Here is an 11,337-nt window from a genome sequence, read left to right as displayed (position 1 = left end):
CTCTCTTTTTCTGCTCTCTTTTCCTCTCCTTTCTCCTCTTTCCTTCTCTTTTCTCCTCTCTTTTTCTCTCTTATCTCCTTTCTTTTTTCTCCTCTCTTTTCCTCTATTTTCCTCTCTTTTCTCCTCTCTTTCCTTCTCTCTTTTTCTCTCTTTTATCCCCACTTTTTCTCTCTTTTTCTCTCTTTTTCTCCTCTCTTTTCCTCTCCTTTCTCCTCTCTTTCCTTCTCTTTTCTCCTCTCTTTTTCTCTCTTATCTCCTTTCTTTTTTCTCCTCTCTTTTCCTCTCTCTTTTTCCCCACATGAAGCTTCAATAGCTAGACATTGAGCAAGCAGATACAAACTTCTGTCACTCTAATTCAAAGAATGCAGGAGTCTGTAAATGCTTGCTCAATGTCAGGCTGTCACTCTATTTTTTCTTTTGCATCTCGTGACAAGGGCATGCTTGATGGTAATCTTCTTCTTTTCTTTTCTTTAGTTCATCATGTGGCCAGGAAGCTCTTCAGCCTCACCTGATCTTTGGGATGCCATCTTTCGGGAGTTATATAACATTTTGGGGCACCCTCCCACTCTTGTGGAGTTATACACATACATGACGGGTACTACAAACACCCCCAAGGAGTCAGCAGTATAGACTCCAAACCACCCCAATCCCACACCAGTTGAGATTACCCCAGTGGAGTCGAGATAGCCCAGCCAGCTACAGAGCCGAGCCCCTTCTCCCCCCCTGCGGTCAGGAGGGAGGTCCTTTTTCCTCGCAGAGCCACTGGCATACACCGGTGCCGTCGAGAGTTGCTTCTCCAGCTAGGAGTGGCCAGCATACTCTTGTGTAGTCGAGAGTCGCTTCTCCAGCTATGAGTGGCCAGCGTACTAGCTCGGCATGACAGGGCAACAGGTGTAGTAGCATGGAGAGCAGTGGGGGATGCATGGCACAATGCTTTGGGGAGGGTAGTGGTGGGGACGGGGATGATTCGGATGATGCAGATGTGCTAAAGGATGATGGTACGATCTTCTATGACATCACTTAGATAGGAGGCATCTTGATGGATGCACGGGGGAAGGACATCATGGCCTTCATGCGCTCTGTAATTGCTAACAATTGCACAGATTGCTTTATTCACTACAAAGACCAACCATAAAAGTTGGCTGATGAGACCCTCGCTGCTGTTCACTCTAGGTATCCCAATCCCCCTAATGTTCGGCTCACAGATAAATGGGCCAAGTCAAAGATTGTTATGATACTTGCCAATAAAAGATCTTCGCTTAAAAGACACGCACTAGCCTAGATTGCTAGGAGAGAGGGAGGTCAACCACCAAGGGGCCAGCCCCACACCGCTCACAAGTGTGAGTGGAAGAAAGCAATGAAGGCAGCGAAGGCACGGAGCCCAGTTTGCAGCACGTGGAGGCACGAAGGATAAAAATGGAGCAATATGGAAGCATGCATTTTGGAGCAAGGGGTGTTGAATCATGGGAGGCTCAATTTGTAAGTATCGATCTCAAATTATATTGTTTATGTAGTTTATTAGGAGGTTGTTTCTTTGTACTAACCCCTCCGCAAATTGTGTCATCTTGCAACTTGATATCGTGGGCAGGTATCCTACTCCTGTCGAGATAGCCTACCACCACCACCATCGCAGAGGAGATACATGGAGGCACTTCTATGATGATGGGTTGATTACTGAGGAGCAGTATATCCGGGCTACTAGAGCGCCCCCCCAGGTATTTAAAAGTAGTTAAATAATGTTAATATTGTAAGTAAAGATTTAATTTTTCATACATTAATACATGTTGTCCCTCGTTTACAGTTCCCTGCAGCTAATCAAGAGGAAGAAGATGAGGAAGAAGGGAGCGAAGAAGGGGGCGAAGAACGGAGCGAAGAACGGAGCAAAGAAGGGAGCGAGGACATGGAGAACTTAGATTAGTCGTAGAAGTAGTACTAGCTACTCTTTTTTGTACTTAAAGCCACTGGCTTGACTTCGTGCGTCTCTTGTTTATACACTCCTCTTATTTTTTGAATTTGAAGCCACAAGACGTGGCTTGCAGGCTTCATGCTATATGTACATACAAGCACTTTTTGAGCTATGAATTAATATACACTCCTTTTATTTTTTTGACTTTCAATTTCCTTCTGCAACGTTCTATCAATGAATGCCTTGTGAACTAAACATTTTGGAGTTGTAATGTTTTATTTGGAATTGTAATCGTCGGCTATAGACGTGCTTGCAATCATGCTAATTAAAATGCGGTTGGCTGTAAGAATTGAATTGCACAATGTGGAAATCAGATTCTTGTAACTACATAGCATACACAACATACACAGCATTCTGTTCAACCACACAAAATTCTGCTTTTATTAACAAAAAAGATTCTATAGAGTGTTTATAAGCGTGTCTATAAATGCGTCTATGTACGCGTCTCTCTATTTTTTTAAAATTTTTAGTCGAGCGTCTATTTGCGCGTCTATAGGCGCGTCTGTCTGTTATATAGACGCGCTTGTAGACGCGCCAATAGATGCGCAAATAGATGCGTCCGTAAGTTTTTTTTAAGTTAAAGAAACGCATCTGTGTGTGCGTCTATGGGTGCTTTGTCTTGTTGTGTATGCTCCCGGTCGACAGCCAGTGTAAAGAAGCTTGTTTTTTTGCGTTTACGGTGTTAGGTCGCAATCTTTAATCAAAAAGTACGTATTTTTATATTAAAAAACATAATTTTTAATCCCTGACCCCTAAGTTTGGCCTGGGTTTTTCACCTCTTCACTATATTTCTATGGGATTTCTATGTTGGTTACATATCAGTTTCATTTGCATGTGCATGCTCATTTGTGTGTGGGGGTGGGAGCATGGGTAGAGAGAGAGAGGGTTTGGTTAGTCCGAGTTATGTGACTTCAGTTTGTCTGTAGTTCAATTGGCTTTAGTTCTAGGCGTATCATTCGTCTCCATACCGTAATATTTTTACTAAATGGCGGACAGAAATCTTGAGCTTCCTTTCCAAACTTACAAGAATATCCAATTTACACATATAATTTGAATACATGTAGTTCCATGTCTAACGTAAGAATGCTGCATTCAGAGTCTATCAGTATGACAAGGTGGGGGCACTTCGGCTTGGTACTTACGACGTGAACAGTCAGGTGGGTAATGGTGTTACTGTGCAGCTCATCGTGACTTTCACACCACTATCGCAGATCCACCAGACACGTATAACGCAGCGACGGAGCATTTCTGCAAGCCGCCGATATATTCATTGCTTCGTGCTAAACGTGAAAAAAGAATGCTTATAGACATTTTAGTTGCTGCGAAAGCTCCGCAAGTAGACACACCTAATAAGATAACAGCAGCACTTTTTCCGTAAACCTTTGATGGATCAACCTGGATCTTTAATTTACAGTGTGCACCAAAAATGAAGGAGTCTTCCTTCTGCAAAATTTGCGTTCATGCACTCCAAAAGCAGAGCCTTGTAATGGCTCCTAACCGCCTAAATGCAAGGCTTTCATGCTTCATCCAGCACAACGATGTCGCGATTAAGACGACGAGGCACCACATTACAGAGCGTCACCTCAACCAAGTAGACCCGTTAGGGCCGCCACTGTGAAACTTATTAGCCGCAAATACTTAGACCTTGGTACAGATTATGAAGACAAGGAAGAGCAATCGAATTGTGTACGCGGTATATTGAAGTACGTAACCGTGAGATCATAGGTGGGCCTGCTTATCACATGAAGCCGGGTGTAGAGTCCTAGGATCAGGATTGAGGTGTTAGCAAGCTATAGTGCTTCAGAAGCCTCTCAGCTTCTCTCAACCCGCTGAGGAAGGCGCCGTGCGTGGTAGAATAACAGGATCTATGGGTAGCCTCACCTGCAAAGAGGATCTGAAGTGGAGAGCTAATAACACCGTCATTATTGCCAAGCCTGGGCAATGGTTCTGCCAGAGTATCAATATCCTGGCCATTGGACCCGACTGCAACGTAGCTGTAGGATCCTCGGAACAGGGGATTTTCTCCCCAGCCACTCCTTGCCATTTCACGAACGTGGGCAGCAGAGTAAACGGCGTCCTGGCTTAAAGAGCATGCACCTTGCGGTTTCCTAGAATCATCGAACTCGCTTCCCTGGTTGCTCTTCTCTTTGAAACCAAACGCTGCCATGGTTCTCAGGACACCGTCTACGACCTCCGCGTTGGACAGGCTTTCCATTTTCAAGGCTTCCTTCCCAGTAAACCATGTACACAGCACGTGGGAGTCTTCATGTATTGGATAGAACGAGAAATTCTTGCGCATCCACCAGGGAATAGCACTGGTGGTGTCGTTGCAGCTCTCGGGCCCAGTTTTCTGTTGAAAGACGAGCTGCATATGGGGATAAGTAGCGCTTGCTTGAGATGGATTCATGAGAAGGAATAGTTTGTCCACCACCCCAAATCCCAGTCTCGAGATGACGTCCTTTTTCCAAAACGGCAATGGTGGCTGGAATAGACTGCTGCCATCCTCATCTTCCTCTGCTAGTAGCTTGTTGATGTGATCAGTAGTTTTGCAATGTCCTAGCGCTTCTGCTTTTAGTACTCCCAACGAAACCGTGACAATCACATGGTCCGCCTCAAATACGGTACCATCTTCACAGTAGATATTAACCGGGGCTCCAGTCTTGGATGTCGAGTTCAGCCATGCAATCTTCTTGACCCTCTTTCCGAACTGAATGCACCCATCCGGAATGTCTGTAGCAAGCGCATTGATCACGCTCGAGTAGCCTTTCCCAATCGTTTGATGCTCTCCCGGGAACTCCCAATACTCGTCATTGGATTCCAAATCAAGATCGTTCAAAGAGTCTGCTGCTGTGACACTGCGCTCCAAATTCTCGCGCATTATAAACACGCCCTCTTGAAGCGAACGTAGATTCCAACATGAAGGCGTTTTCACAGAATGCGTGCTTTGATTTGGTGGCAAATTCCACATTCTCCCCTCCACGGACTCGTGGGCGGCAATCTCTATTCCTTCTGGGTCGGCACAGCCGTTTTCTAAACAATTGTCTTGTGCCGAAAGGAATCTGTTCAAGCCTTTCCACAGATAAGACCCAACACTTCCTCCTTTAAATTCTTTCCTCACCTGCTCAAACTGCTCGGGCGAAGCTGATTCGCTCTCAGAAAATTGTTGGAGACCACCGTCAGTTCGCTGGATAACGGAGTACAATTTCCTGTAGCGATCACCGACGGAGTGAACAATCCGAGGATGGATTTCCAAGTCGGATCCCTCGGCCTTGACAATGGGAGAGCGAGGAAAGCCATCCATGCATTCCCAGGGGAGATCACCATGGAGGGAGGAGGTACGGAGGGCAATGTTATAGACGGGGCTATCCTGGATGCCATGGATCCAGGTAGCGCCCAACTCGACGAGGTGGCCTGAGAAGGGGGAGGAGCAAATGCGGCCACCAGGGCGAAGGCTGGCCTCAAGGATGGTGAGGTGGAAGGGGAAGGGGGAGAGGCGGTGGGCAGCGGAGAGGCCAGAGAGGCCAGAGCCTACGATGATGATGCGTGGGGGAGGGGAGGGGGGAGGAGGAAGGGCCATGACTAGTTGGAGGCTTGGGGAAGGGAGGGCAGGGCAGGTATGCATGTGCAAGAGGCTGGGAGGGGAGAGATAATAAAGCGGCGGATGGGCGCCCACGAGGGCATGGGAGACCTCCTGGCTGGCGGCTGGCCCGTTTTTTTTTTTTCCTGGGGCCGCCGGCCCTCTCCCTCTTACGTCGGTGATGTGCATTCATAAATCTCTTAATATTTGTTTTTTATTAGTATTAATCTATAATAGCATCCCCCTCCTTTCTCTCTTTCTCATATACAAACTTGTACCATCTCTTGCCTCTCAAGGACTATAATATATCATCACGATTCACCATCATCTCTCTCTCTCTCTCTTTCAATCTATGTGTGTTCACTTACGACTAGTTACGACTATGTGTGTTCAGTTACGACTAGTAGGGGACCTAGTATGATGTGATTATACCAACCTAGAGGCAACAACAAAACTGTATTCATTGCATGTTCTTGTGTCACCACTGCACGTTCTCCAAAATATCCAAAAAGCTTCTCCCATTCCAAAAACTACTTAGAACCCACATACCTTTAAAGATTGTTTGCAATTGTGTTGAGGATGATTCATGTTCGTTCATCTAAAAAGAGCTCTAATTTCTTGTTGTTCCATTGTAGAAACCACTTAGTACTAGCATAGCCTAAAGATTGTTTCGAAATGTGTTGAAGATGATTCTTGTTCGTGCATCTAAATATAGGTCTAATTTCTTGTTCTTCTTCCGAATTGGAGCTTGATGATGCAATAAAATTAGTGATGCAAGCTTGCATATAGAAAATGGCTCCTCCTCCTCCTCATGATTTCGAGCCTGCTCATGTAGATGGTAGATGCAATCTAAATTTTTTTCCTCTAATTTCGATCTTGCTCATGCATCCACTCTAGCTTTGATCCTGTGTAGGCCTAGCTCTACTTTCTTGCTCACATGACAGTGCCACCATTCTCATTGGAGCTTGCTCACCCATCCAGATTAGACCTAATTTCTTGCCTCACCTCCCTAGAGTCGCAATATGGAGATCCCTTCAGCAATGGCAACACATTATTCCTTGCCACCATCATTTGGTAGTTCAAGAGTGGGAGCTTGAGATGGAGCAAAAATAGCATCCGACTGCAAGGTTCAAGCCTCATATTTCTCCTCTTCTAGAAATACGTAATAGAATGGTCCCTAGATCTGCCAAGGCAACTAACTATCTCGATCATGGAGGAAGAATGACGGTCATGACCTCTATCAATGGCTAGTCCTACGCTAGCAAGTCCCCTTTTTTTGGTGGAGTATGAATAATCCAATACAACAACCCTGCCAATCATCTATGGATCGCATCAGGCAGTTGCGCCAAGATCACCACGATCTTACGCCTCACCTTTAGAGCAACAATCCATGTAACAATCATCATGATGAAGAAGGTTTATTTATGGCAGTGTCTCAATTAGCGGATCGATTGGCATTTGCTCCCTTTGGTAAATAGTTGCTTGAATCGTCTATTTGCAACTCTCCCCCGCTTGTTAGGATATGATCCTCATGGGGTATGTGGCTTGAGTAAATGCAAAGTGACTGGTTGTTCAACATAGACATACATGGTAACGTGGTGCTATTGGGCCATGCATGTTGTAGATTGTGATTGGATGGCTAGAGGCGGCTAGTGTGTGTGCATGGGAGCCAAGTGGAGGATCTATGTGAAGGCGGTTGGAACGTCGATGTGGCTTGCCTTCTACAAAGGCATGGAGACATTTTCAGACTCCTTCCTTTTGTCCATTATAGTTTTGATGAGGGTCACACTTAGGTCACCCTACTTGTAGTAGCTTCTTATAGGGAAGTTGCTCTGGTGTTGATCTGTAGGAGTCCTTAGTTGAGTGTGGCCTTGACGTTCTTGTAAAGACAGCAGCAAGCTCGGTAGAGTGACGCTGTCTTTAGTTGTCATGAAGAGTCTTGTATGGTTGATTCTCCTCGATCCAAAGTCCTCTTAAAGTTTTTGATTGTCTACAATATGCTTAAATTGGTCTATAGCCTATATTGTCATTTTATGTATCATTTCATGTGGGTGTGGCCACTTCAGGATTGAGAGATTGGAGAAGAATTTCGTGCTTGCAAACAATTGCATGCTTCTTAAAATATATAACACCACTCTCCCCAAAACCTTTGCTTCGCGCATATAAGTGCATTCAAACCTTCTCGCTAGAATTTTTAAAAACCTCATTTTTGGGAGCTTTGTGAAGGTGACACATGTGTACAGAGAGTGTCAAGTTCTAGAGAGAGGGAAATGGAGTGAGAATGGACTCAATTGTATATAGAATCGATTTTAGTGAAATCACTCTACACAAATACTGTACCCAAATTCCTGAACATTTTGTAATGGTTGAACTAATATTGTTAAGGTTTTGATTTAGAGAAGTTGGACTATCATAATACTATTGGGCAAAATTTGGCCTAAGTACCACATTATTTCTTGTTGAGAATGAACACATGAAGTACAATATACTTTGCATATTATCTAGATCTCCATGAATCCAGGCATACTAAGAGATTGAGAAAGGGAAAATCCAAAAAAGAAGTATGTTCTCTGAGCTAGACCACATTCAAAAGCTATCTCAAGGCAAAGAGATGGAATTGAAAATGTTCTTATGTGTAAGCAGATTATATATTTTATAGAATTTAGAAAATCCTTTAGTATCTTTATACCCTAGTGGTAAAATGTGCTGATATGTCTTTGATTGGGCTTTAGGATAAGGTGTTCAAACTATGCAAAAGTGAAAATTCTCTAGGCATTTTTCCCTTTCCTCACATGTATTAGTGGTTTTTATAGACTTTCGTTTACAAAACAAGACATTTGGAGACCATCCTCATTCTCTCAATGGCAAATGTGATTTTCATATTGAGATGGAAACGTGAAACAAAATAGAGGCTTTGATTGGGGCATAAATTTTTAGCTCAAAGATTCTTTGACCTTTATAAAGCATCTAGGTAGCAAAATATATAAGGCCGATGTTACTCCTTCTATAGTTGAATCATGAAAACGTAATTGATTAAAGGAAACCCGATTGAAATATTAGAGATCTTCCAATAAATTAAAAAGATTGTAACCTCTTCAACCATTCCCAATCTAGGTGACTTAAGGCTATTTCAACAAGATCATATGGACCAGCCATAAAGATGCTTTCACATTATGAAAGAATGCTCTCATGTTTATACTATCAAGTTGTATGCATGATCAAGCCAATTCAAGCTTACTTTGGTAGAGGCATTAGCTGTGGGCTAAATTGTGGTATCAAGTCCTATAACACATCCCAATGATAGAGTTGAGTTCAATAGCAAGGGTGTGTATGAAACAAGCATGACTCATGATGGATTTAGGGAGGTCTTTTCTAAATCATTGTATCAATAAGGAAATGATATCATTGCCATGAATTTTTGTTAAAGATGCTTAGGCATATGTACACTCCATTGTATTTCAACTGATGTAGCCAATCAAAATTGATACATTCCATTTTAGTCACAAATTCATATATGTTTCAATAAGAAATAATATTTCTTTATTTCATTTTGGCATTCTTGCAGATGGACACACCATATAAACATACTTTCTCAAGCAACATGAACAATCAATCTAAATTTTGGTAATGTATTACTAGTATGAAATCATAAGTTGGCTTGAACACATTTTATTCATTAAACAAAAGTTGGACCCATATGCCTTAGCATTACACTTTGGAAAATGTTCAAAAGCCAATAGTGATGGTACCTAGTGAGTAGATTTCCCTCTAGATACCAAGGGATACTTATGTGCCATTTTGTGAACATGGTTATGGTCATAGGATTTGCACAATTGTACATCGGAGGCAATTATATGTGCTTTTGTTGTTTTGATATTTTCAAAATCAACCCCTAGGTGTTCCTTACACAAACCCAACTAACTCCAAGGACTCAATAATTGAGAAATAATGTCAACTAGAACTTTTTACTATTTGATTATGTGTGGCCTTCATCATGGTCAATCGTGCATGCTATTTGGAGATTAAATATATAGGAGAAAAGAGTGCAAACAAGATCACCATGGAAAACCATCCCTATCTAACACACTCAACATCATTTTGAACAACACCTGATCTCGGATTCATTTCAAAGCAATTATTCTAGGGTGGCTCACTATTTAGCATTCTTAACTAGCCAAAGATGCCCCCAACAATTAATACCAACATTATGAAGAGCCCTTATTCTATTAAAATCGATAGAGCTAGTAGCTCTCCTTCATATTAAAAAACCTTTAGAAATCAAAAGCCTACTTTCAAACTTTGGATCACCTCTAAGGCCTCCCTCCCTACCCAATGTTTAAAGAATACATAAACTTTTTATAAACTAGAATGAGCATTATTAGCAAGTTAGAACTCGAAGTTAGGACTTTTAGTTTGAAAATCTCTACTAGTCTATTGCTAGCTACATCCATGACAACCCATTGTATGAGTCTTCCCAAGGCTAAGAGGAGGTTTACAATTTAACAAGTCTATTCCTACATACATACTTTTATTCCACATCTAAGGATCAATAGCCCTTAGACCTCCCTCACGACTTATGATTGGGGTATCACATGGAACCTCTATCTATTATCATCCCTATCCTATAAGAAGTCCCGAAACTCATTCCCTAACTCATACCAATTGATTGGATAAATGCACCTTGTTGAGGGCCATGTACATGGGATATGAATTCGTAACATGTCTTATGATAGCAACCGTGTCATTCCATTCTAGCATTCTTGCCTAAGGGGGTCACTATATAAATATTTATAAATGGGGATTGCATGTGGGAGATTTGATGGATGATAATCTAGCATAATTAATTTTCATAAATCAAGGATTTTCTATGTAAATCACAAGTGGGATTTTTTGTATTGTTGGCCATGGTGACATAATTCATCTTTATATGATAATCCATTTTTCATGTGAGTTGGGAACCTCATTATCAAACATGATCATGTGATTACTCCAACACATGATTATGAGTGAGGAAGTCTTTTGTAAATACAATAAAACATAGAGGGTGGGTTTAAATCCAATATCCAAATATGTATATGTTTGGAATGTGGTAAACAATTGTATTTAGAAATAGAAATATTAAAATATAGGAGAATTTTAAATGTGCCTTTTCTTGCACCTGCTATATATGGTCTTTCAAAAAAAATAACAAAATCACATCTACGCATGCTTGGCTTTGTTTAGCTGGATTTCTCCTTATATTGTCAAAAGTCTAATCAACTTTTTTGTTAATAATCATCTATGATCTAAAAGGGCATCCCAAATGCATGCATAAGATCCATAGGTATCAAACCAAAAATCCATTTGGGTGAAGATTAGTCAAACTTCAAACATCTTTCCGATTAGAAACTAAATCATAATACCTTTGAAATTTCATTTAGAAGGACCACTAATTTTTTTTATATCAACTCTTTGTTAAGCACTATTCTGAAAATAATTTCAAAGATTTGCTACTTCTAGAAGGCGTATCCAACCTTTCCAATGTGATTGCTTGCTTTGATGACTCCCCAAATCAAATTCCTCAACAACTTTACCATATGATCTTATAATCGACCTTAAAAGCAATCATTTGACAACAACTTTCACCAAATCTTAAATTTTGATAAGTACTATTAGCAAAAACGTCCCACCAAATCCTATCGTATGCCTTGTCCAAGTTATAAATCCCAATAGCACATGACCTTTTATTTATGCATCTTTCCCAAGCTTATGGTTGATTTTCTTTTCTTCAAAATTCTTGATTGATTTTTCCTTT

The 11,337-nt window shown here is 41.6% G+C and overlaps 1 pseudogene; it reads right to left on the bottom strand.

The window, feature by feature from the left end:
• Window positions 1-3,721: 3,721 nt before the first annotated feature.
• On the bottom strand, window positions 3,722-5,543 carry LOC147901572 (putative polyamine oxidase 5 pseudogene; annotated as a pseudogene).
• Between the last annotated feature and the right edge of the window lie 5,794 nt (window positions 5,544-11,337).

Source organism: Dipteris shenzhenensis, chromosome 5 (assembly GCF_047967505.1).
Source record: "Dipteris shenzhenensis isolate YYH24624 ecotype China chromosome 5, Dip_SZ_1.0, whole genome shotgun sequence".
In the NCBI taxonomy this organism is placed as follows: Eukaryota; Viridiplantae; Streptophyta; class Polypodiopsida; order Gleicheniales; family Dipteridaceae; genus Dipteris; species Dipteris shenzhenensis.
This window is presented reverse-complemented; position numbering and strand designations above follow the sequence as displayed.